This window comes from Sturnira hondurensis, unplaced genomic scaffold (genome assembly GCF_014824575.4).
Source record: "Sturnira hondurensis isolate 20B ecotype Veracruz unplaced genomic scaffold, ASM1482457v3 Scaffold0021795, whole genome shotgun sequence".
Classification (NCBI taxonomy): Eukaryota; Metazoa; Chordata; class Mammalia; order Chiroptera; family Phyllostomidae; genus Sturnira; species Sturnira hondurensis.
This window is the reverse complement of record NW_028094426.1, coordinates 3,816,198-3,842,901: the sequence shown is the minus strand read 5'-3', so window position 1 is coordinate 3,842,901 and position 26,704 is coordinate 3,816,198. Positions and strand designations below refer to the sequence as shown.

Sequence of the window (26,704 nt, the reverse complement as noted above, 5' to 3'; positions counted from 1 at the left end):
GCCACCTACAGAATTCACTGGCAATATTTGCTATCCTTGAATGCCTTTGCTAACCGGTCTACATGCAGCAAATTACTTAAATAATCACTCCCACATCTTAATAGAAGTACATAGTGATATAATTTCTTATCTCTATATAGAATTATGAATTAATGATGTGCATGCTCCTTGAGTAAAAGTTGTTAAATTCTGTTCCTTGGCTAATATTGAATAATGAGGATGCACCTATCAGTGAGGCGTTAAGATGCCTATTATTTAATCTTTGTATGCTTACTATCACACTAACTTATTTCTGCCTCATTTTTTTAAGAAACTGACTCAAGTGCAGTAATTAAAATACATTATAGTAGTGAAAGTGAAATTTGGAAAACTGCCAACCTTTTAGAGCTTATAATTTTCTTTTTTAGAGAAAAAAAGTAGCTTTGACATTTTTGTGCAAAACAGTCACTAACAGTTACTTACAATTTCAGGAAAATCACTGTTTTAATCATGACCTTTCAGCTGTCCCTGATTGAAAAAAATTGGCCACCTACAGAAATAATTCTGTTGGGCCCTCATTGCTTCTACTGATTGATGGCCTCATGTGGTTCTACATGTTTACAATTATAAATAAAACTATATAAAAGTGGCAGAGCTTAGCTCCCATCTAAGTAGAAAAGAATAAAACAGTTCTAATTGACAATGAAGGGGACTTGCTTTAAATGACATCTTTCCCATGTACCTGTATGAAAAGCAAATGGCATATTTTTCTCTGAATAAATGTGTATTCTTTGGGTCACCATTCACTACAACCATTACTTGAGCATCCACTGTGTAAAAGACACTGTATTATACTTTGTTGGGTGTGATGGAATGTGGATAAAACAGTTTCTGCATTAGATATCTTATTATCTGATGAAACACTCAACGAGCTAACATACAATATAGACATTACAAATGCATATGTGGAGATATTTGTATATATATATATGCATAAAAACTGGGTTTGGTTAAATATACTCATATAAAACTATGCTCATACTTCAGTAACAGTGTATCAATATATATTTAAACTTGTATAAATATATGTATATTAGGTTACACCAGAATACATTTTATTAAAAATTTAATAGTCCCTACATGTTAGTCCCTGGGTTTTTCAATACAAATGAAAACAAAGACTCATCCTACTAGCTAAAGATTTCCCACCTACTGTACAAGCAACAAAAATTGAGCTGGCATTCAGGACTCCATTAGAAGTTTATTGAAGCTCTGTGAGGTTGGAAAGCTTTTAGGAGTTCAGCATAAATCATTCAATACACACACACACACACACACACACACACACACAAAGCCTTAAAAAAATGTTCCCTTATATTCAATTTCTATGAGTGATCTCCAATTTACAACTTTATGGTCTACCCAGAAATTGAAGTAATCAATACAATTATCTTTTTAGAAATCCCTTTGTCAACTAAGTAGTTCGTGGAATAGAAAGGAAGATTGAGTTTCCTTAGATAGTAGGCTTGACGGCAAGATTCAGTTGTACTAAAGGGCTACCATCAGAAAGGGGCATGGTATAGTCTCCATATTTATGTTTTGGGGGATTATAAATGTTAGGTGATCCTTTTCTTTAAAATCCAAAACAATTATCTACTGGTTGCAATCTAAAATAAATTGTTGATGGTAAACAACAGCAGAAAAGGTTTTATATGATCATCTCATGATGAAAATATTGATGTAAAACATTATCCCATAAAATTTTATACTAAATTAGCCATCTTTTACAAACAAGATAAAGCACTTCTCAGATAAGATCAAATTCAAGGAGTTCATCATCACCAAGCCCTTATTATATGAAATGTTAAAGGAACTTATTTAAGAAAAAGAAGATAAAAAATATGAACAGTGAAAGGACAGCAAACTCACAGTTATTAACAACCATACCTAAAACAAAAGCAAACTAAGAGGACAGCTAGATCAGGAGTGGAACCATAGAAATGAAGATCACATGGAGGGTTAGCAACAGGGGAGTGGGAGGAAGAGAAGGGGGCAGAAGGTAGAGAGAATAAGTAGCATAGATGGTAGGTAGAAAATAGATAGGGGGAGGGCAAGAATAGTATGGGAAATATAGAATCTAAAGAACTTGAGACACAGGGACATAAACTAAAGGGGGGGAAAGGTGGGCAAGGGGGTGTGCAGGGTGGAGGGGAATGAAGGCGGGAAATAGGACAACTGTAATGGCATAATCAATAAAATACATTTTAAAAAAAAGAAACAAGTACATTCAGCCCTGGCTGGCATAGCTCAGTGGATTGAGCATGAGCCTGTGAAGCAAAGGGTCACCAGTTCGAATCCCAGTCAGGGCACATGCCTGGGTCTCAGGCCAGATCCCCAGTAGGGGGCCCATGAGAGGCAACCACACATTTATGGTTCTCTCCCACTCTTTCTCCTTCCCTTCCCCTCTCTCTAAAAATAAATAAATAAATATTTAAATAAATAAATAAATAAATAAATAAATAAATAAAAACAAGTAAATTCAGAATTCTGGAAGTCGCCAAGTTGTTCATAATCACCAACTTAAATCCAGTCATTTCCTGTGGCTGAAAAATTCTTGGTAATGCTCAAAGGCCATGATTTCAACATATCAACCAAGAGGAAACTGAGACAATTATTTAGCTAATCTGGGTCTATTTAATACGTTCACATAAATAGTCAAGTGATTACAGCAAAAAATGTTACATAATTATCTTTTCATATATATGTACTTTGAGCATATAACAAGCTTTGGCAACTTTAATAATCAAAGGGGAAGGAGGAGAACTCAATATACCTAATTAAAATTCAAAACAGTTACTGAATAAGAGAGAAAGTTATGAACCTAAATGATCGGAACTGCTTATCTCTCTAGCCTATATTCTCCAGTTGCCCTAATTTCTCCTTATGGAGGTCAGTCAAAATTGACAAGAATGCATAGAACTGATTTCAATGTTAAGGGTCTATACATCCTTGCTTACAAAATATTCAACTAGCCAACATTTTAATCAATTAGAAAATACACAGATATTAGGGATTTGTTAAGAACAAGCTTAAAATATCCTGGAGTCGGTATAGTCGACATAACTGTATATATGTTTCATCTATAAAGTCATTAAAATACATATTTGGTTTGGTCCAGCTTTGTACTATCTGCATTAAGCACATGGTTCCCATATATGAAGCAATTGAGGGTCAGTTTGTTACCAAAACAATATTACAAAGCAGATACATTCACAATGGCATGGTAAAACAATGTGTACTATACACATGGGTATATAGAAGAGCACTGAGTTAGCATTGAATTGCTCAGAATTCTTGTGAATTGTCATTTTATTGTAATAGATTTTACTGAAATTAACTCCATGAACAAGCTCTGTGCATTTGCAAATGTTTCTAAATGGAGAAACTGAGGTAACAGAGAGCCAAGAAAAAATTTTGTCAAAGAAAGGCGATCGGGTAAAGGATCCGCATACTATAATTTACAGCAATCTTCAACCAACACACTCTCACTGCTGAAGTGTACATCTCTTGTTTTTGCTCAAAAAGTACGATACAAAGGAATAAATAAGTTCATGGAATTTTGGTCTCTTGCAGTTGAAAACATACTGCTGCCTACAGATAATTTTCTGATTAGTAATTTTTGTTTCACCAGGCTTGAGGGGAAAAACAGGCAATTCAAAATGGCCTAGCCTATAAGAAAACATTTCTTTTCCAAAAACTATTCGTCAATTAGCATTTTGGGACTTGGACATGGGATTGAATCCATTGACAGGTTCTCTAGATTTGGGTAATGCCTCAGTTCCTTATTTCCAGATTAACTTAATAACCCCTGATAAGTAAGTGTGCTCTAAATATTTATGGAAGATTCTATAGAAAATATTCCAGCAAAACATGGATATATGTCCATTCAAGAGAGATGCATTTATGTGCATCTATTTGTATGTGTGTGTGTATTTTAATAAGCATAACTGAAGGAAATCTTAGACAAAGGAAAATATATGGCTAATTTTAACTAATTTTTATAAATCTGCTATTCTTGGAGCAGGACCAGAAAAGATGGTATGATAGACCATTAAAAGCTGTATCAGAGAATAGTAACAGGCTACCTAATATCTTCTCACTAAAATAAAGCAATTAAACATATACAAAGTCTGGCCAAAAAAAGTACATCATTGTTAATATAATGAGAATTGTTCGAGCAACATGGATATAACCTGGCAGTCAAGAAGAGTTGACTGGAATGAGCATGTGTACTGTGTGGCTGCCTCATTCAAATGACTGAGCAAGTAGAGCAAAATTTGAATCTGCACCAAATTTCGCATTAAGTTTGAACATTCCTGTGCAGAAACTATTTGGATGATACACAAGGCTGCAGCTTTGGGCAGCTGGTGATTGTCAGCTTCATCACAACACACCAGCTCATGCATCACATCTCCTGAAGAGTTTTTTGGCGAAACATCAAATCACCCAGGTTACTCAGTCCCTCTATAGCCGAGAATTGGTGCCCTGCAGCCTCTGGCTTTTCCCAAAACTAAAATCACCTTTGAAAATGGAAGAGATTTCAGACCATTGATGAAATTCAGGAAACTATGATGGGGCAGCTTTTGGCTATGGAGAGAACTGTGTAAGGCCACAAGGTGCCTACTTTGAACGGGACTGAGGCACCATTGTCCTAAGTACAATGTTTCTTGTATCTTGTACCTTCTTCAATAAATGTCTCTATTTTTCATATTACATGGCTGGATACCATCTGGACAACCCTTTGTAAATAGGCCCCTGCTAATACCACTGGGATATAAATGGAACTTGGTGGGAGATTCGGTGAAATTCGTTCAGAAGGGAATAGCTCTGACTGCTTTGGTTCTTTTGCCCTTTTTTCCTGGTGCTTCTCCTACTTCCTGCCTTGCCATGAGCTAGAGCTAGACTCCTGAAACCCTGCCAGCCCTCTCGTAAGCCTTACAACAAGGACGCCGGGAGGAACCTGGGTTCCACATAGCATGCTGGAACAGCTGGCTTGGACTGTGTGTGATCCTCTCCTACTATGAAAGAAAAACAAACTCCTACCATATTCAAACCACTGTCACTTGGGTTCTGTTAGCTGAATGCGAAGGCAATTTCTAAGTGAATGCCACTCAGAATTTGGTGTCAGATCAAATCCTGGTCTGCTCACTTACCACGGACTCTTAGATGGCCTGCTCTCTCTTTGCAACAGTTTGCTCATCTGTAAAATAAGGTTAATAGTAATACTTTTCTCAAAGGTCTACTCAGATAATTAAATGGCATAATCCACCTAACACACATAAACTAAGGTCTAAGTGCTTGTAGATTATTATTCATTATCACTGATCTTATTGGGCCACTATAAGAGAGGAGTTCATCGTGGCTCAAGACTAGGCAAAAATTATCACCAGAATTTAGGAAGCAGGGAACTCAGACCTTCTACCAGAACCATTACCCAAATAAGGGGGACAGAACAGTGTTACGGGAGGGAAGGAGGGACAGAACGAGGAGAAGAGGGGTTTAAATCTGTGGTGCTCTTTTCTACTTGGACGATTTGCTACTTTTCAGCCAGATCCTCAGGATGTGATGTCTACTTCAAAGGCCTCCTTTTTAGAAAATTTAAACAAAAATCTCTTGTTGTTTATCAAAATCTCTCTATTTGTGGATGTGTTTATATCCATTCTTTTGAAGAACAACAAAAACAAAGTCCATGTGAACTCACTGTGACCCCCATAAGGACAGAGTCTGTCTTTCCTATTTACTACTGCGTCCCCTGCAAATGACGTAGGGAATAGCACCCTGATGTGCCAATGCCCTCCTTTCCACGTACAGTCTTTCTCATTTGGGTTACAAGAAATCAGGAAAAAAATCTTCTGTTCTTCCATATGGAAAGATCACTGTATGTGTATAATAGCAAAAGATTTTGAATGTTGTGGGAACTTTTCACTTATGGAGAAAAAAAAAGAGTTACCAGGGAAAAGAGACCTCAGATGCTAAGGAGAGGGCTGTGCACCCCTACTCCTGCAGGGCAAGTCCACCATAGAGGTTGGGATGAGATGGGAACGGTCAAAAACCTTTAATGTTTAGGCTCTGAGCAAAAAAAGGGCTGTGACCAATTTCAGGAATGGCTCTTTTTGAGGCAGCAGCCTTACAGATATCCATGACAAACCAAAAGAGGGCACAGGTATGGCTGCACAGAAGGTCAAGGGTCGAGAGGCCCTGATGTCCCCTCTTGACTCTCCGTGGTATAGGAGTTGGCTGAGGGACAGCGATGACAGTCTGAAGGGGTCTCACTGAGGGTTGTGATACAGGGATGCAGATGGGAGCCACAGCATGGCCAGCACAACTGAGGTAGTGAGAGATGCCAGCAGGGATGAATGTCCATGAGCAGAGACTGTGACAGGACAGTGGCACAACCTCACCTGCACCAGTAAAAACTAGGTGAGGGCCTGAAAGCAGACATCACTTCTTACCTTCCAGCTCACTCTGAAGCAGTTAAACATATCCATAGGCAAGTCCCGGAACCAAACGTCACAGCAATTCTTTCGTGACCCACAATAAGAGCAGAGCGCAATTTCCAGCCCTAACAGCCAATTCTTTCTGAGTCATTCATTGAACCAATTAAACTTAGAATCTCCTTGCCTGAAAGGATGCTGTCTGATAAAAAGGTGAAAGATCTTATCCTTTACATCCCATCGTATCTCTGTTTGGTAAACCAGGGGGAGAAGTTCAACTGCATGGCTTGGAATAGAGCCCATGCCAGCAGATTGTGCTGGGTAGAAATAACACTAGTCTGTCTAGGTAAGATCAGTGCCAATGGTTCCAACTAAAATTAGAAAAAAGGAGACAGTACCTTGGCTCATGCTTATGTTGGAGACAAGACTCTAACTCCTGCTAAAGCCAAATGATGGCAATTCAATTTCTGCCTGCCAGTTGCAAATCCCTACACTACCACTGCAGTACTATCAAAAGACATTTGCAATCCAGTACACCTAATGAGGGAGGTGATTTCTTAGATTAGTAATTTAATGGGTTAGCAACTCAAGGGCTAGCAGCTCAAAGGTATGCATGCATTTATTCCAAAACAAGGAGGTATTTTTCAAAACTATAGGCAGGTTGTGAAAAGAAAAAATTAGTAGAACCTTAATAATTTGAGGTAGATAAAGGATATTCATTTATTAATTTCAGCATAAAACTAAAAAAAAATCAAGGAGAGAATGACCTCATTGCCTCCACAAAACATTATCAAAAGACCCACGACACTTTTCACGCATTTCAACAATTGTAATTATGCTCTAATCTCATACATGTCACGAGGCACCATGTCAGAGTGGAAACTGGGCCAGGAATCAGGAAATCTGGGTTCTTTCTCTGGCTCTGTCACTTACTAACTGTGTAAAATCATGCAAAATTTAACCTCTCTGAGCCTCATTTCCTTGTCTACTGAATCAGTGACTTAGTTAAGCATTATACAGAAGTCGTTAGTGATCAGATTACATTTTAAATATTGTAAGGTCTTTATAACACGTCTTGATATTATGTCTTTCATTAATCCTGGATTTAGAAGTCAAATATGTATAACATTCAAGGGACTCTAACTCTAATGGTAAAGAATTAGTGGTTTTTTTTATTTGATATACTCTGACATGGCAATACACACATTTATAGATAGGGACAATATTTGTGTCTCTTGGTAGATACTTTAACCTTTTTTGGCAAATGTCAAAGCTGTACAAAGTAACTAACATCAAAGATGTCTTCAAAGAAGAGAGGACACGGCCACTAGACAGAAAGAACTTCTCCAATGCCCCAGAGTCATTCGGGAAGCTACCTCTGGGAAGAATTCCAGATGCTAAACGAGACAGTACACGCAGAATGCTCACCTTCATAGGCAAAGCAATTGTGCCATTGTATTATTGCCCATAACTCCACTCCTAGAATTCACAAGCCATCTACAGAATTTTATTCAGATCATCCTAATGCTCAAAATGCTAATTAATGTCTCCATAGACCATGGAACTCAGGCTGCTGTTCACGCTCCTTTGGGCCCAGCCTCCTCCGGGGACTAATACAGTATCTGGCCAGCAAAGCAGACCTCCATCCTCGCTGGTTGACACTAGACCATCAGTGAACTATCTGCACTGAAAACAAATCATAACCTGGTCAATAGGATCATCACTGCCCTGACTGCTGGCACCTCAAGTTCTGGTTTTATTTCTGGCACTAACTCTTGGGATTCTGAGCCAAGTCTTACAATTTTTCTGTGAAATACTATTGATAATGATGCTTCTTCAGTATGTGCACTCTGAGACTTCCATATTCCCAAGTTTGCCAAAAATATCTCCACTCCATATTGTGCACTAATGTGGAAAGAAAAATCTTTAGTTTACTGTCTATAACATTGCAGACCCACTTGAAAAGTCCAATAGAATCAATTGACCCGTATCCTTTCCTCAGAAAAAAAATTGCCTGAATAATCTTATATACAAATTTTCATGTAAACTTAAGGGGTTCTCTGATACTGGAAGGAGGATCATAAACTGAAGTGAACATCCTGGTCTAGAATTCAAATCCTTTCTGTACTTATTAGCTATGTGATTTTGAACATGAAGACTCTGAGTCTCCTCACCTACAAAAACATAGGTAATGAAATCAATCTCTCTTGCCTATATCTTATAACCATGTTGATCATGGAATGTGTCTAATATGAATGTATGTGAAAACCAGCTGGCGGTACTCAGAACTCTGTACAACTCTAAGTTGCTACTGTTCTCAGTTGCTATTAAATTAGGACCCTAGTCCTTTAATGTTGTCACAAAGCTTGAGTCCTACCCCTACCCCACTGGCACCATCAACCTTGGGGTGGTATGAGTCACCAGACCCTGTTTCTTAAGACTCTGAACCCTCACAGACTGACTGGCTGGCTGCACTGTGCATTGTGCCTGTACTATCCAGCATTTGTGTGACTATTGATCTTTGTATGCACATCTGCTGAACTATGCTCTCTCTGTCTTTTCTCTTTTGAAATATCTTTATAACCTGGAGTTTGACACCTGCCAAAATACAGTTGCTCCTTCATTGGCATTAAATCTTAATCTTCATGTGAGTGCTTCTTAAAGTTATTGTTGCTGGGCTCCACACTCGACATCTCTGCTCTCCTCCATTGGTGTGAATAATTAGAAACCATATTGCTAAGATCATTATCCCTATTCTATTGGCAAATAGACGAGAAAATGCAGAGCCTTGAGAACCCTCAAGGCTTACACAGTGTGTGACAGAGCCAGTTACGAGAATCAAACCCAATTCACAATACTACACACTTATCACTCTATTATAGTTTTCCCTTTCTTCCTAGTGATATTAATCTCTTATATGGCAAATTCTTTCCTTTATAATGAAAAAGGTAGATAATACACACACATTTGATTTTCAAATCATGCATTTTAACTCTGTATTTTTTCATTTAACATTTCATTTTGAAATTATTTCAAACCTACAAAAATTACAAACATAGTACAGAGTTCCCAGTTTCCTTGCATATTAACACCTGACAAAACCACAGTATCATGACCAAAACTGAGTAATTAACATTGATAGTGTTCATACCGCTGGCAGAACCACAGAGCTTATTCAAATTTCAACAACTGCCCCACCAATGTCCTTTTCTGGGACCAGGAGCCAATATTTAGTAGTGCTGTTCTCTTAATATTTTCCCATTTGGGGCAAGTCATCGATCTCTTTTGGTTTTTCATGACCTTGATATGTTTTAAGAGCACTGCCCAGTCATTTTTGTAGTACGTTCCTCCATTTGAGTTGTCTGGTACTTCTTCATGATAAAAGTCATGTTGCGCATTTTGGCAAGAACACGACAGAAACGATTTGGGGGCCTCTCTCGGTGAATTGGAGCAGCACAGGACGCCGACGTGCCTCATCACTGGGGATGTTGACTTTGATCGTTTGTTGTAGGTGGTGTCTGCCAGGGTTTTCCACTACAAAGTTACCGCTTTCCCTTTTTATAATTAATAAAGATTTTGAGAGAAGATATTTTGATGCTACATGACTACCCTACTTATGATCATCTTTCACCAGTAATTAACATCCAGAGCTTATTATTGCCTGAAAAATATATGACTGTGGTGTTTACCAAATGGTGACCTTATACTTTCACCATGACTTCTGCAGTTACTACTGGTAATCTACTGCCGTAAAAGAGCTTACCCCCCTTTTATTCAATACGTTTTACAACATCATGAACTATACACGTAGAATCTATTACTATCATTATGTTCTTGCTCAAATGTCCCAGATGTGACCATTGGGAGCTACTTCAGGGTGGCCCCGCATGTCCTTTCAACATGTTTTAACCGTGTTTTTAGTTCTTCCTTCCTTTCCTGCACCACACAAGATTTTCTGTTATCTCCTTATGCACATACTTTTCCCGTTCTAGCCCTAGAATCAATCATTTCTACACCAATTTTTGTTTTCTTTTATTAAATAATGGTATTCCGAAACGAAGCTCTAGGTACTTGGTGTGCTCATCACTTTTGACGTATTATTGCTTGTTGGCCCTCCCCGAACTATTCCTTGGCAGTATAGCCTGGAAATCACTCTGCAGCCATTCACCACTTTAGACTTGAATGGTACCCCACTGTGTAGTGCTGCCTCTGTAAATCCAACTACTCTCCTGGGCATGATCATTCAGGTCGTTTTTTATACTTTACAATTATAAACAGTGCCACAACGAAGAATCTCATGCATGTGATTTTCATATTGTTGAAGGCATGTAGCAGGACGAATTCCTAGAAATGAGATTGTGGGGTCAAATGGTGCATATATGTAGATTTGTTAGATATCACCTAATTTCTACGTAAAAGGCTTATACTAATTTTCCTAACCATCAGTAACCTGTGAGAATAAAGCCTATGTTCCCGCAAATCATTTTAGCAGAGATGCTCAGCAGCATTTGCATGATTGATTTATTTATACTTACCTCTTCTCTCTGACTACAGATATTATCTAACCATAGCGCTAACAAGCAAAGCAAAGGTTTACATAGCAGTAAAGGCAGAGGAACAGAAAGAATAAGAGCTGGGAAATATCGCTCTTTGGAAAAAATAGTTGGCTTTGATCACAACAGCTGAGGATAGAGCTTAGAGTCTTCCCTTTAAAAGCTTAAAAACCAACGAGACTCTACGGTAACTCTTCCCACGGTCAAGATGAAGCTCTGCCTCCTTCACGTCCCCATGACCCATACCAATATTACAGCAAGTTGCACACAGTTCTTGAGTTATCTACTTAAATGCCTGTCTAGCATTACACTCTAAGTTTTAAAGTCAAGACCATGCATTGATCAACATGTATCTCAACTCCTAATGCTATGCTGGACGCACAAATTTTTCCATTAAATTTTTAACGGTAGTATTTTCCTGATACAAATTTTAAAAGCTAACTAAAATAAAAACAAACATTTCCTGGGTGCTTACTCTGCTCCACACACCATCCTAAATGCTTTACATGCATTGTCCCATTTCGTTCCCATAACAGTCACACAGAGGTTGGTTTTATTATTACCCCCATTTCATAAGTGAGAAAACAAAGACTCGGGGAAGACAAATAACTCTCCTGAAGTAATGTATTGTGAAAAAAAATAGAGTTGGAATTTGACAGGAAGTTGCATTGAGGTCTGTCTCATTCAGAAGCTCAGGATGCTTCACTTCCTGATTCCTGACACCACTCATATCCTAACAGTGCAGGCAGGTTCCTTCTCTTCCTACTGTGATGCCAGAGCTAATTCCAGGTAAGGGACATCAGGCCATTGTGTCGCTCTCAAGAATAGAAGGAAAGGTAGGGGTTTTAATGGTTTCTAAATAGACTCTTTAAAAAGCTGCTTGAGATTTTCACCTTTTGGCAAGCAAAGCACCGGCTCCTCTGATGCACGCACACGTTTATCACCCCCTGTGACTCGGTTTGCGTACAGGCATCCTATTAAAGAGTTTTTAAAAAGCTGAAATGTGATTTCCTTTCTGACAGCAAAGGAAAATAAAAAAGGTGTTCTTTGCCCTCCTGTTCTAATCCGCCTTTGGAAGTCAAGTCAGCAATTCCCAGAACTCTATCACCACCTTGTTACATTTTCATAAATCTGTCCAAGAATACAACACTGTTCACCCCCGAAAATGTAATATAAACTGTAAAACACATGCACATGATACCTGGATCCAATTCCCCCTCATTTCGTATACAAGTGAAAATAAAGCGATGCTTTAACTCTTACAAATGACAATATCACGTCACTTAGACAAGTCCCACCAAATCATGGTTGAAATTCTGATGGCATTTGCCTTGCTGATAAAAGAAAATTACCTGTAACACATAGTTTAAATAATTACTTTTAAACAAAAGCTTCTTTTCTGCACTGCGTAGTTATCTTCCGGGACCAACTCAGCAGGGCTATGTGCTTTATTAAAATTGCCTTCAGACTGCTAATGGCAGGGCGTCTGTTAGCGCAGAAAAGTGATGGCAGTTTGACTCCTATTCCTAATATTGGGAGTTAGTCCAGACACTTAAGAGCCAGAACTCTGCTGTGCATTTGACTATGTTATCAACACTTTCCTTGCTAATGATACTAGTGACAGCATTTCAGTATGATGGGTCAGACTTAAACAGGAAAGCTTATAATTGTGCTTACAACACCAAACAAACTCTTCCCCCCCCCAAAAAAAAAACATCTCTGTATCATAAGATCAGCTGGTGGTAAGTTTCCTGACTGGGAGTTATCGGGTAAGATTCTGTTCGATACAGTTTTTTTTTTTCTTTCTCCTTTCCCCACCTTGAATGGGGAGCCTCCATCAACACCTGATATCTTACCCGCTCAGAAAATGACAACTGAAAGCCTTCCTGCAGAGCAACCGTGTGCCAACTACCCAGCAGAAGGTCACACTGATGACTTCCCTGTGGCTTTTATTTTCCCCAGGGAAATCCACAGCCAGGGCTGACTGCCTGCCAAATATGCTGAGTGCCACGAACCAGCAGCGCTGAGAACCCCTATCCTTCTTGATGGGAAACAGTAAGCAACTGTGCTGAACACCTGTGTCAGCTCCTGTTCCTGGGGACACCCCAGGCAAGTGCTCATTCGGCATTCAGAGATGGGGCTCCCTTCAACTAGCTGGCACTTCTGCCCAAAAACTTTTCTCTAGTCATATGATAGTAGTTATGTTTGTCAGATCTCTACAACATCAATCAGCATGTCTAACTACCGTTAAAGAGGATGACTCAAATAATCTGACTTAAATATTTTCCTATGTCTAAAGGCAATGATCAAAATGAATATATCTCGTTATGATGAGTGTAAAAACAACATTCTCTACCACTTCCTTTTTTAAGGATTTTATTTATTTATTTTTAGAGAGAGGGAGAGAAACACCAGTCAGTTGCCTCTCATAATCAGGGACCTCACCCACAACCCAGGCATGTGCCCTGACCAGGAATCAAACCAGCGCCCTTGCACTCTGCAGGACAATGCCCAACCAACTGAGCCATGCTGGTCAGGGTTCCATCGCTTCCTTTTACAGATGCCTGGACCAATGTGCGGATCAGGAAACTTAATCTGAGATGTGGGAGACATGATTCCATAGATGAAAAAGATGAACAAATTGCATAGATAAAAAAGGCAAGAAAGAAAATGAGGACAGTAAATTAAAACTTTAAAACTAAAGAACTTTTAAAACTTTCATATATATATACACGTATATACATATATATATATGTATATACGTGTATATATATATGAAAGGAGAGGTAGCTGGAGGAAGAGGAAGGATCAAAAGGAAGTTTTTGTTTGTTTATTTATGTTAAGATGGAAAACCTGAGCATGTTTAAATATTAAAGGTTTCAGTAAAGAAGTTCAAGGTACTAGAGTGAGAAATCAACATTTCTGAAACTGCCAGAGGAGATGGGGTGTCAGTGTATGTGAAGACCCCAGACTCTCAGTGAGAAAAGAAAAGCTCCTTCACCCACAAAGGGATGTGAGTCAGCCCAGATTCAACAACAGTTGTAGGTGTGTATGTGAAGGTGAGGTAGGCGTGCGTTCTCCTTCAAAAAATAACATGATCCCTGGCTGGTGTGGCTCAGTGGATTGAGGGCTGGACTGTGAACCAAAGGGTCAATGGTTCAATTCCCAATCAGGGCACATGCCTGGGTTGCAGGCCAGGACCCCATTGGGGGGCTAGTGAGACACAACCACACATTGCTGTTTCTCTCCATCTCTTCCTCCCTCCCTTCCCCTCTCTTTAAAAATAAATAAATAAAATCTTTAAAAAAATAACATGAAAGAATAATTTCCTTATTTCTCTGTTTAATCATAAAACTGATACTTTTCTTATGATTTAAAACACTTCAAAATAAACAAGAATCTTCAAGAAAATTATATTAAATACCCATAAACAAATAGGTTTCATATATTTGTTGCATGAATATTCTGGTGGCCAAATCACGGGAATCTAAGCTTTAGACATCTAATTTTTGTTTAAAATCAATTTTAATGTATTGGTTTAAGTTTAAAATATTTTTTAATAAAATAAATTGATTTGGACATTAGAAACTAATAAGGCTACTAGTAGAAGGTACCCACGCCTTTCAAATTTTCATCTTTAATAGTCACTCTATTCTTTGAAATGACAGTAATAATAACTTTAGAAATAACCCTTTCTTCTAAGTATCAATGATATATTCCTGACCTGATAATTTTTTCTAAAAATAAATATGGACATTTATCTCTGTTACTTACATGAAATAATATGACTTCCTTTTTCATTTATATTATAAATGGTCACTTCTAGTAGAGGTGACTCTTAATTTGAGTAATTTGTCTTTGCCACCTGTTAAGGGGACACAGGCTTCACAAATGTAAAGGAACACAAAGATGACAACAGTGTGATTTTTTCAGGGAGCACAGTGCTAGTCATTTGCAGGCAGACACCGGTTACAGACCCCGAGTCATCAGGCTGATAAGTTTCAGAGCTGGTCCTAAAAGTCATTCCTTCTAATTTCTAGTTTGTTTTTTTTAACTACTTCGTATTTCTCCTAAAAATATTTTCAGTCATGTGATAAGTAAAATAAAGCTATAACAAAGTTTTCAAATATCTTCCTTGGCAAATAGAAGATGAAGTTCATCACTTATCTGTGTAGTTATACAAAGCTATGTAGTTTGGGTTAAATTTTAAATAGCAAACAAATGGGAAATTCAACTATGCAAAGGAACTAAGGGAATGCACATTATTTCTAATTATTACATGTCATTGTCATTAGTGTCTCAATCATAAAACAATGAGTTATTACACAAAGTCAAAGAACAGGATTAAATTCAAAGGAATTTTGCAATTTAGGGATATGAAAAAGAAATATAATAGCCGTACTATCTATCATTAGTTTTTTTAACACAATCATCAGATAATATCTTGATCAGACAAAATTGCCTGGGTCATTGTTCATTTAAGTTATTTGCATTCATAATTCACTTAATCCCATTCTGTGGATTAAGTGTAATTTTTAAAATGCTTTACACAACCTGTAAGTCTGAGTGATACTTAAAACATGCAAGAGAATAATAGCCAAGGTCCTCTGATGATGGACTCCATCCACGTCACCCTCTCCATTCCCATCTCTCGTCCACTCCTCCTCCCTTCCTGCCACACTGCCCTTCTTTAAACTTCTTCAACACACCAAGCACACCCGTTCTACCTGTTCTCACCACTGAAGGTTTCTCCCATCACCCACATATCCAAATGCTTCCCACTCTCACTCCATTCAGGTCTATGCTCCCTTCTCTCCTTATCAGAGGGCCTTTCTTAGACGCGTTATCTGATAGAGCCTCCCAGTGTTCTTTACTCCATCTTGCTGTCCTCATAGTATTTATCTCCACAAACAACATACGTATCAAAATCTTCAACTCATGTTTTCTACCACTAGATTGAATCTCCAGGAGAGTAAAGAACTTTTGTTGTATGAATCAATGAATCAATGGATGAATAAGCATCTTTTCATTCTACCTGGTGGAACAGAAAACTTCTCCAGAGAAAGAATAATAAAACAAACACACAAGTGAACACAAGAACCTTACTTGATTTCTCCAAATACCCAAAGTATCCATATCAGTTGTATTCTGTGTCAAATTATAAATTAGTACAGACAGCATATGCTGGTGGTTTTTCTGGATGTGTGCACGATATTATGTGCAGAATTGCTTGTATTCCCCAAGCTGGAAGGCAGGATAATGCAGCAGGCCTGCACCATGTCAAGCAACTCAGATTGAACTCTGTTAGTAATAGTTCATGTGCCACTGGGTGGCAACTTAGGCTTGTACAATAGACAGACTGCACTGAAGTTTTTTGTGTCTCTCAAGACTAGGGAAAGCCTGGGTATTAGGCTCTTTCTTCTTGATTTTGCTGCCAAGCACACAAAACCGAAACAAGTACTAGATTCCCTTTAATGTCAATATTTACAATAATAGCTGGGTGCCAAGAGAAACCACCACTTCGAGCTTCAAGTTATTTTTTTAATGTTTAGTTCAAGGATATTCATAAACTTAAAATTTGGGGTATTGACTAGCAGAAAGCACTTAATAAGTATCACCCTAAAGTGGTTCTCGACTCTACCAGAATCCATACAGACATACTTCCAACCGAAGTAGTTAGGCGTATCATTCTAAATACATCTTTTTTCCAAGACTCTCCATATTTAGCTAAAAGCAGAGACATCAGCATTTGCACCACAGTAAGATCTACTTGAAATTATTTTCCTTTAAGATGGAGGGTAACGTTCTCTCAAGATATATAACAACGGTAATCTATATAGTCCCCTAATACTAATGCTAGGATATCACTAAATCCTTGAAACAGTCAGGGAGAACTTTAAACTTAGCTCCTCTCTGAAGAAGCGATTTTTACCTAAAGAGATGTGCTCAGACCGAAGGACCAAGGCATTTGCCTCTCTGTGTGACGAAAACTAAAAACCCACTGGCAGCTCACCAACAGGAGACCTGGATGTGGAGGAGCTGAGTCAAACTCCACAGGAGCTGGGGACACAGTAACCCCGGAGGGGTAACAGAGAGGGAAAGGGTCCCCACATTCTGTCAACAACTAAGCAACAGTAGTGAAAGTTGTAATCACTGTTTAAAGCAAGCGGGGGGGGGGGGGGGGGGGGGGCGTCTCTGAAGCTGATGAACACAAAGCCATCAGTCACTCACGGCGACACCCAGGGCAATGGGACTGCAAGTGTCAGCATGGTTCCAGCTCACTGAGGAGTACGACTGCCACCAAAGCTTCCACAATGGCTGACAGATGCTCAGAGTAGACCCTCGGACTGTCTCAGTCTTCCTATTTACATAGAAATGGTCTGTTCTACAGACAATTTGTTTTACCCATGGTAGTCAACATGCAGTGCATAAAATTAATGTTAGCAAACGGATTGTGCCGAAGAGGGTCACGAGCTTGTAACGGTATGCCCCAGTCCAAGAATAGAGCGGAGAAGAAAGGAAACTTGGTTTTTGAGCCAAGCGCTCTCCTATTACAGTGACATAACTCATCACATTTTATATGTTCTAAGGTTTTGAATCTGGAAACGTTATCAAGAAACCTTCACTTTGATACAATTTATATACCATAAACAACAATAGAAGCCAGGGTATCTATCTATCTATCCATCTTATTAGCTCAGATATGTACTTCTAATCTTGAACATTTCTTTAAATTATTTTTTCATCTTTAGATCATAAAAGATGATACCCAAATGTTTATAGACATTTTTTATATAAAGGTGTTAGTCTTGATTTGCGAAACTAAGAACATACCAAGTACATGCAAGAACAAGAGGCAAGAGGCATGAGGACTCGAGAGCTGATGGCCAAACAACGATCAGCAAATGGTAATGAAAGGTCCTGACCTGTTGAGTCTCCCAGTCCAATCTCTCCTCCTCCCGACGTCCTTGATATTATCTATAGCTTGCAATGCTAAAAAATATAAAAAAGAGAGGTATTTAGCAAGAACTCAAAGTAATTTCAATATACTCAGGTGAAAAAAATTAAACATCATAGAGTTAAACAAGATTCCTACAACTAAGCTGTGTAAGAAGTACTGTGCAATTCTCCTTGTAATAACTTTTAAAAGACCAGTTTCATAGTCACACAACAATGCCAGACTCATGGACTATGCCGGTTAATGGTTGATGAATGAATAATAAACAGTTGGAAAACAAGTTTTTATAAATGATGGTCAAGATAAAATGACAGTTTAAATATAAAATATGAGCCATCTATATACATGCACACACATAATTGTACACACACCACTTATTTTGAAGCTATACCAATTAACTCACTTCTTATAAATCTTTATATTATTCTTCAGTCACATAAGCACATATGTGTGCATGTAGCTCTGGGCCTAGTTTTATTGAGAGAAACAATTTTAAGCATCTTTATAGTCCAAGATGGTTAACCTGAAGTATACCTATAATACAACATTACTTACAGCTATAGTACTTTCTGGAAAACATGCTAATGGGCACTAAAAGTTATTAAATACAGACTAGCACTTATCAAAGCACAGTGCTACATTATACTAGGATACTAAGTTTTACAAAAATATAAAGTTTACAAACTCACTGGATAATTACTAGGTTGAAACAACAACGAAAACAGTAGAATAAAAACAGAAGCACCCTATTTACACTCAGTCACTTTACCAGACACTTGACCAGTGTCACTGAGACCAGGGTTGACTCATTGGTCCCATGACAGAAGAGCTATAGGTCTTTGAAAATGGAACCTCCAGAAAGCTTATTGTACTGATCCACAAATGATTTCATCGTCCTGACATAAACTTAAAAATGAAAAAAGTATAATACATATAACTATTTTATTCAATATCCTGATTTTTTTTATTTGTGGATACAGAATAGTTTTTGTAAGGGAAAGCTCATCAGCTATTCTCAGCTTTTTAAGCTCTGGCTCCCGAAAAGATTAAGTTCCACAGTTTTAAAATGTTTAAACATTTACTAATGATTTCTGTGGCCTTGTTTAAAACAGAATTATTACAATCGGAAAAATATAAATTTTATAAAAGTTCTGCTCCGGGAGGGTAGAGTTGCTGGTATCACTAAGCTGTTTGTGCGATCTGTATTTTAAGCAAGACTTCAGAATGACACTTTCAGGCCAGTGGAATGCCACTTCTGGGACACTGGTCTAGCATACTGGAGACAGCGATTTACAGGCAACCTAGCACAAGGTCACTTGTATAGCTTTTGATTATGAGTTTACATAAGACTTTTCATCTTCATTTTCAAAGGCCTCAATAATTTTGGGTGATCTCTGAAGTACCTAAATTTTTTTAAAGTATATAAAATACTAAAAGCAATCATATACCAAGACCAAGTGGGATTTATCCTAGGAATGCAAAGTTGGTTTAACATCTAAATATCAAATAATGTAACATACCATACTAATAAAATAAAAGCCAAAACCATATAATCACCTCAACAGATGCTGAAAATCACTTGAGAAAAATCCAATACCCTTTCATGAAAAAAAACACTTTTGACAAACACTCATGACAAACTAGTAACAGATGGAAACTTCCTCAACCTAATAAAAAGCATTTATAAAAAACATCCACAATTATTACACGGAAGGGTGAAAGACTGAGTGCTTTTCTCCTAAGATTGGGAATAAGACAATGATGTCCACTCATACCACACCTTTTTGACACTGTCCTGGAGGTTAGAGCCAGGGTCATCAGGTAAGAAAAAGAAATAAAACATAGCCAGATCAGAAGAGAAGAAATAAATAAAACTATCTCTACTGGTATATAACATTATTTGTAAAATATTAAGGAATTCACTAAAAAATATTAAAACTTACAAACCAGTGCAACAGGGTTGCAGAATACTCATCCAATACACAAAAATCAATGGAATTTCTACCAATCAATATTCTGCAAGTACTGGTAACATTAAAAAGACAAGTTAATTTAAAACACCATGAAAAGGAATAAAATACCTGAGTATAAATTTCATAATAGATATAGAAAACCTCTAGTACATTAAAAACAGAAAGAACATTAAAAAATTAGCTTCTCCTTCAAAAAGCCAGCAAATGGCAGATGACGTAGGTGCTGCAGAGGCCATGAATGGGAGGCCAGAGCTTGCACAGAGAATTCAGCAGCAGCATTCAGGACTAAGGTCATGGCCGCGTCAGGCAGGTGGCAGGCTGTAGTGGTCAAGGAGGCAAGGCCCAGGACAAGGAGTGAACCGCTGTCCCCAAGGTGGGCTACCCGGTCAAGGACATGAAGATCAGCTCCCTGGAGGAGATCTATCTCTTCCGCCTACACATCAAGGAGTCTGAGATCGTTGTCTTTTTCCAGAGGGCATCCCTCAAGGATGAGGCTTTGAAGACCGTGCAGGTAGCAAAGCAGATCCAGGCGGGCCAGAGGACCTGGTTCAAGGCATTTGGAGCTATGGAGCTAAGTGATACTAATATGGAAATGAGCTAGTCAGGCTATAGTGAAGAAAAATACAAGAACTGGAAGCCTTCTCCCCCCACCTGTCACTGCTCCTTTTTTTCCTTTTATTTCATGCATGCTGCTTAAAACCAGTTTGTTTCATGAGCTTGCCCATTGTATTCATTGCTTTATCTCTAGTACCTAGAACAGTGCCTGATTTAAATTGGATTTTAATGTACACCTGGTAGATGAATGAATAAATATATTCATGAGGACATGTGTAAATTCTTCTCTTTACCAGTTATGTGTCCACTCACAAATAGACTAGCTTTTCAGCTTTTATATCCCCATTCTCTTAATGCAATAGTGATGAATGACTTTAACCTAATTCATTCAAATACTATTTATTAAGCACCTATTACGTGCCAGATATTGTTCTAAGCAATGTCGTTACATAGGGAACAAAACATAAAATCTTACTAAGTTTGTCATCTGATGAATGAAGAAAGATAAGAATATACCGTGACAATAAGTTAGATGGTAATAACTATTTTGGAGACCACACAGCTTGCAAATAGGAATCAGAAAGGAGTGTCTATAATTTTAAGACAGGTAACTGGGAAAGAGGACATCTGGAAGAGAAGAGCTGAGAGATTGAAACGCATGCATATTGGAGCTAGAGAACTTTTCACACAGTGAGGATTATAAGCTGGTGTGACTGTATTTTCAGAGTGGCTGGATGGAGGTGAGTAAAAGAGAGTAATAGAAACTGAAATCAGGTAAGTGAGGAAGGGGGCAAAGGCAGATTGGGTGAGATACTGGAGGCTCTTCTGTCGTAACCGTTATGGAATATGGCTCTTGTTCACAGAAAAACTAGGAGCCATTGGAAGGGTTTAAGCAGAAGCGGTATATGATGGGACTTGTAGATTTTTCTCTCTCAGCAGGGGTGCTATTGGCATATTGGGTTGCCTCGACCACTGAGTGCATGGCAGGTCATTCAGCATCTCTAAATCCAGCCCACGGAATAACAGTAGTAGTTCCAGACCTTTAACAACCACAATGTCCCCATTTTATTTCCAGATGCATGTTAAGAATAGACTGAGGTTGGATATAAAGGTATAGTCTATTTTAATATCCCAGGTTATGGTTTGTTATCTGTCTTTAAAAAGATTTTATTTATTTGTTTTTAGAGAGAGGGGAAGGGATGGAGAAAGACAGGAAGAGAAACATCAATGTGTGGTTGCCTATCACGCACCCCTTACTGGGGACCTGGCCCACAACCCAGGCATGTGCCCTGACTAGGAATTGAACTGGTGACCCTTTGGTTCGAAGGTCCATGCTCAATCCACTGAGCCACACCAGCCAGAGCAATTTAGTTCTTTTATTTTGAGCCAAAGTGAAAGCAATGAATTCATATATATATATATCAGATAGGATTTTCCAGTCAAAATGAGTGCAATGAGTGTATGAGTGAAGGCTAGAAATCAGGGATGACTCTTAGGCATTTGGAATGAGCAACTGAAAGGATGTTGTTGCTCTTCACTACAATTGTGAAAACTGAATATGGATGGAGCAGATTTGGTGAAGAAAGCAGGCATTCAGTCAAGACACATTGAAAACTACTATGTAAAAGTAGATGTGCATATGTTATACAAAAATTCTGTAAAATGAGGTAACAGGCACTAGTTCTAAACTGATGAATTTGTTACAGTGCATTTTATGGAGCGATAGGGTTAACAGAAATAAATATTAGGTGAATACGTGAATAAATGATTACTAGATAACTAATGGTAATCTATTAGCTATTTTAAGCAATTAGATTATGTCATAAAAAGTTTTCTTGTTGTTTTCTCTTAAAATAACTGCAAAAAAATAAGTATAATGGTGGAATTTCAAACACTAAATGCTGTGTGGGTAGGCAGGCTTTTAAAGTCCCACCAGGTCCACACTGCTCGGAGCAGACTTCCTACAGTGAGATTAAGCTCAGTCCTGGGAAAACAGTGGGTGCCCCAACTGGCCTGCACCTCCTACTGACTAAACACCACCACTTCCAACATCATGGAGTCAATTGGTCAATATACACAACCTTTTCTACATTCATGATCAATTTAAGGGTTGCAGAGAAAGGGCTCCTTCCAGATATGACTTAGACACCCTTTATGGACTGTCTTTAGTCACTCTTCCATGGACGAAAGAAATTATCTGAATCAGCACAATGCTCTGATCGATACAAACATACAATTTAGAGTTGCTAGGAGGGAGTATCCACTTGCATCCCTGCTGGACTCTTTTGCCCCTGTGGCAGCATTCTGCCTGCTCATTAGAGTAAGAAAGCCACGCTCACCATATAAACCTGACATCCCCCAAAATACGTTGAGTAACCTTGTGAAAATTCTAGTTCAATGTTTTCTATTAATATTCTCTATGAATAGACACAGGTGAGGTAATGTGCATTTCAAAAGAAGTCCTTGCACACACGTACACCACAATGCACTTTACTTCCCTTGGATTAGAACATGGCATCGGGTTGCAGACTGATCTGGCCTACTGTTAGGCACGTTCCTCCTCTCTATAAAAATTAACGGAAGGCAAACAAATGCCATTCTTCAAGGTGCACCTTAAATCACCACTTAGCTAAAGGAGTGAGAAGGTTCATGCAGAGGTGGCGCCTGAGCTACAGCAGAAGAAATGTGATCAAGAGGTACCCATGGCAGACAGATGCCCCGTGGGCTCCACATTGTTGTCCCACTGGAAGGACATCGTGTGTCATAATGAACTGCTATTCAGCCGAGCCAGCCGGACCGCTAGACTGAACCCGGGAACCAGGAGGAGGAACCGTGCCCGCACCGTCATCTAATGAGGGGACGGGGCTGCTTCAGTAATGCCACTTCACTCAATTAGTGAACCTGGCTTTTAATGCTGCTCTGCACCACTAAAGCAATTTTGATTACTTAGACCTAAGTCTCCATTTAAAATGCTTCAGAAGCTAAAACAGGGTGTGTGTGTTTTTTTTCCCTAATATAATTTATCTTGAGAGTATTTGAATGGTAATAAGCTATTTGAAAGCCAATCACATTATTTCCTATGTCTCCCTAAGTAACACTAAAATATATTTTTAAAAGTTCAAATGATAGAATATACTATAGCAAATGAAATGTAAATAAGACAGCAAATGATTAAGGATGTGCCGGGGGTCTGTGTGTGTGCACGTGTCTGCAGGCACTGTGTGGGTCTCTCTGTGCCAGAATTACAGTTGGTGAATTTCATGTCATCAGCCAACATTATCAGGAGGGTTGCATATTTATTCTATATATCCACGTTTAAAAAAAAGTTCAGATCTTGCCTCTTTGGCTGGGAGGACATATATTTCACAGCTTTTCATATGGAGAACTGACGTTTCTACTTCATTAATTTTTCCTATGTCACTGCATGATGAAAAGCACTGATATGGACAATGATACAATTTTCTTTAAGATTGGGACCACTGACCCAGGTCATAAGTAAAACCTTACCCTAACACAGGCGATTGAATTCCCTCCGTTCTCCTTGGAAACATACTGTGTTCTCACCCTGTATCTCACTCTAGTCATCTTGCTTTCTCTCAGCTCGGTGTGTTTAATTCTAAGACTGCCTTGCACTGCAGAAATTCTATAAAATTTTGCTTATTTAATTAGGGGGTCAATGGGTAAAAGGAATTACTAAAGTGTAAGACACACAAGAGATGCCAATAAATTTTTGTGAGATTGAACACAAATTCCACACCGATAAAGAAGGGGAACTTCATGGTTACATCCACCCGCGTCCTTTGCTTCTCTCAGGTGAATAGCAACATCACGACTAAAAGTGGAGAATGTGAATCTATAGCTGTACTTTACCATCATCAAAGTTATGTTTTCTTTGTTATTTTTTTAAAAAAGTAGTCCCGATACAAATAAACTTTTAAATGATACACATCTTCACAATTCTGTTTCATAAAAGAGCTACGTGAACACGGTGAGTCAGAGTCGTGAATGGCAGAAGCTAGGACAACGCTTAAAACTTTAACACTCTGGACCACTGGAAACCCATTAGGTGAATACATGAACAATTATCAGGTCTTTTTCCATTTTTTCCAATGTAATATTTTGTTTTCTTAAAATAATTTTAATAACCATTTTCTTACCTTCAAAAGAGTGAACTCCAAAAGCATGTTACACTCTCAGGGAGCTGGTACACACTAGTAGAAAGCGGTACACGATTGCCATTGTTTGTGTGGTAAGTAAAAATTATATAGAAAAAAAATATGCCTCAGGAAGCAAGTAATACTTCCTATAATGTGTTATATTTTTCATGATAATAATGACTTTAGGATCTGGCAAAGCATACGCACTGATTCCGTCCCCGGCTCCCCAGAGTATATGATGTGAAATCACATCATTGACTCAAATTATTGCCAAAGCAGAGAAAACTGCCAATAGTTTCACTTATTCCCTTCTCTTGTTAGAGGGCTACATGAGACAAGGAAAAGGGGCTTTTCTTAGTTGTAGGATTTTTTAAAAATTAAAATTTCAGAATTGAGTTTAGTGGGAAAGTTCTAGTAATATGAAGTTGCACGTATAATTCAATAGGTATACATCTCTTAAATGCTCCCCCCTCACTTCCGCTTTGTTCCCTAGGAAAGTATTGGTCAGAAGTACCGCCAACAATGATTATACCATTCAGCTTTCTACTAATGTTGGTATCTAACATCACAGATATTTTTCCATCCCAGTTGATTAAACTTTAATTTTGAACATATGCATATGATATTTGCATGGTTCAAAAGTTAAAAAAAGGTATATAAAAAGATAACTCTGAGGAGGCTTACTTCCACCCATCCCCCTTCTATTCAATCCCATCCACACATTATATGTAATTATTTTCATTAATTCTGGTTTATCCTTCTGTAGTTCTTTTTGTAAAAATAAGCACATACGTATGTATGCTTATTTGCTATTCTTTCTTGTGCAAAAGATAGCATACTGTCTATACTCTTTTAAGTTTTAAAAAATTTTCAGCTAACAATGTATCCTGAAAATATCTCCAGACTAGTACACAGAAACCTTCCTCATTATTTTTTTTATTTTTTTATTTAATTATTGTTCAAGTCATTATTTTTCATAACTGGGCATACGCCCATTTATTCAAAAGCTCTTTTACGGGTGGAAATTTACATTATTTCCAATACTTGACAATTGCAAATACTGTTGCAATTAATAGCCATTCAGCATTTTTTCAAACCCTCGTAAGATACTCAGAAAAGAAAGTTGCCTTACTCTGCTTGAGTAAGCTGGCGTCAGCTGCCTCCCCCTTGCCCCTGTGAGAGAAGAGGAAAATTGGCCAGCCTCAATCACTTCTGATGCCTCCAGTAGAGTTCAGTTTTACTCCCACTCTTGAATATAGATCTCTGTGAGTAAATACGAAATGGTCTTGGTTGGCATTAAGTGCAAGAAACACGTATTAGAAGTTTTCTAAAATTTTCTTCACTTCACAGGACTTTGAGACCCTAAACTAATCTGAACTCACAAGAAATCCTAAAAACATGAGACAGGAAATATCCTCCTATGTGCAAACATCTTTGTAGCAAGGAGCAACCCTCAACTTTCCTTAAGTGGAGAACTCATGTATTTAGGGCTCGACAATAGTGACAGATTGAGTGAATGGATGAATGGATCTGCTGGATCCAATAGAAATGCAATGCAAAAGCCTGGGAATAACTTCCAGGAGATACAAGTCTGAGTTAGAGTTCTGAAGGCAGGGAGATGTGATTAACTTCTTTCTGCTCTTCCAAAAATGAGGCAGCCAACCATAATGCCAAGACCATCTCTACTGCAGTCCCAATGTAATGGACATGGATCTTATTTCATGGCTTAAGGTCCTGTGTGTCCAATAACACATTCCTTTGTATGGCCATAGCTGTTATAGGAAGGATGACTAGTGGCTTGGGGGGAAAGTAGAGGTTAGACAAGGAGCAAAGAGAAAACTGCCAGGACCAAGTGGGTTTTACTCAACCCGTTTCTGTGAGGCATCCTCCCTTGCTGAATGGGCCAGAGTTCCTCAGCGGAGAAAGGTAAGAGGAAAGAAAAAGAGAAAGGTTGTGTTAGAACCTGCCAAAATATAAAAGACTGGGAAATCCTTGAGAAACCCCCAAAGGGAGGTAAAATGTACCTTACCTAAGA

The 26,704-nt window shown here is 38.4% G+C and overlaps 1 protein-coding gene across 1 annotated transcript in view; it reads right to left on the bottom strand.

Moving 5' to 3' along the window:
- SOX5 (SRY-box transcription factor 5) overlaps window positions 1-26,704 on the bottom strand; it is a 929,721-nt gene that overhangs the window by 599,938 nt on the left and 303,079 nt on the right. The window contains exon 5 of the mRNA XM_037033875.1: window positions 17,953-18,019. The gene's annotated coding sequence lies outside the window, so the exon portion shown is untranslated. The remainder of the gene's footprint in view (window positions 1-17,952; window positions 18,020-26,704) is intronic.